Genomic DNA, 1665 nt, shown 5'->3' on the forward strand with positions numbered 1-1665 from the left:
AACTCATGTTAAGTGGTTCATGCAAGAAACACTAAGTGTTTCAACACTTAAGTTGCCAGACAGACTCGGAATAAAACGTTCAGTATATCAGACCATATGTTTAGTCCGACAAGATCAATTGCCCATGGGGTCTAAAAACTACAAATTCACGCATGAAATTGAGCCTGATAAACGACTAGAGTATTTGGAAAGGTGAAAATTTTCATAGGGCTAATTATATTATGAGTACAATGATGTGGAATGTTAGGGAGCTCATAGAAGTTATGGAACAACATTTAAAAAATCACTGGGCATTAATGTTCGTTTACAAATTCGAACCGTTCTAGTCCTTAAAAGGACTGGCTAGATGGGCCAAGCAAGAATGCTTTTCATATTCCCCGTTATCTGAAGAGGACAGGGTATTATTGAGCTATATATATATATATATATATATAAATATATATATATATATATATATATATATATATATATATAAATTATATATAAATATATATACATATATATATATATATATATAAATATATATATAAATATATATAAATAATATAAATAAAGCTCTGATCATGGCAGGATGATAACAGCAATAGCCGAGCCTCAGTTAGAACTTCATTGGCTACGGCATTGCCATCCATTACCCTCCAAGGATACCCATTTGTATGGCTGCATGGGCTACATTAGGGCTATTCTTATCACGGCCACCACACGGGAAACCGTTGTAGTTTTGTAAAGTCACTTGGTTATTATAAATTAATTATATAATATTAATTCTGCCATGTAATAGAGTGATATTAATTATATAATTCATTAAAGTAATGCGTTTTCTGACCTGCAATACATTCTAAATCATTTTAAATGCATTCATGCTCTTTTTATAATTATTATATATTAATTATATACTCCACTACATCAAATAATGTAGCAAACAAGTGGAGAATTTATTTTTGCACTGTACTTGTCATGCGTTGTAACAATGGATGTAATACTGTCTTGAAAGAATTACGGTAAAAATGAATATTTCGACTTATATTCCAAACTATTTAGTATTTATTATATTATATTTTATATATTTATTTTTGAGAAAATCTTTAAAGTTAATTGGATTTGATAAGTTATTAAGCAATAATATGTAAGTGTTTATCCACACCATAATTTTTTATTCATAAGAGTAAACCTATATTCGTAAATGTATTTAAATAAATAAGCATGTCAAAAATGGTAGATGGATTGGGAATCAATCGACCGTAAGATGTGGTGATTGATTCATTCAATCCAATACCCTTGGGGGGTAATGGATGGCAATGCTGTAGCCAATGAAGTTCTAACTGAGGCTCGGCTATTTAAGCATGTCAAAAATGGTAGATGGATTGGGAATCAATTGCTGTTACTCTCCTGCCATGATCAGAGCTTTAATAGCGCAATAACACCTTATCCCTACACTGTCCTCTACGGATAACGGGGAAGATGAAAGGCATTCTTGCTTCTCCCCTTTAAGCCAGCCCTTATTATATTATATTATATTATATTATATATAATTTATATATAAGGACTATAAGAAACAAACATATATATATATTCAGGACATCTAAATTGATATTTAATTCAATACTTTAGGTATTGCGAGATTTGACAGTCTTAAGAAACATTGCTCATTTTAAAAGAAACTCT

At 30.4% G+C, this 1665-nt stretch overlaps 1 non-coding gene across 1 annotated transcript; it reads right to left on the reverse strand.

Moving 5' to 3' along the window:
* Positions 1 to 499: 499 nt before the first annotated feature.
* LOC150100167 (U4 spliceosomal RNA) lies at positions 500 to 638 on the reverse strand. Its single transcript, XR_016549306.1, has one exon. It is a non-coding gene; the product is annotated as a U4 spliceosomal RNA (small nuclear RNA).
* Positions 639 to 1665: the final 1027 nt, after the last annotated feature.

Source organism: Typopeltis vanoorti, chromosome 13 (genome assembly GCF_054136105.1).
Source record: "Typopeltis vanoorti isolate ZY-2024b chromosome 13, IOZ_Tvanoo_1.0, whole genome shotgun sequence".
NCBI classification, from domain to species: Eukaryota; Metazoa; Arthropoda; class Arachnida; order Uropygi; family Thelyphonidae; genus Typopeltis; species Typopeltis vanoorti.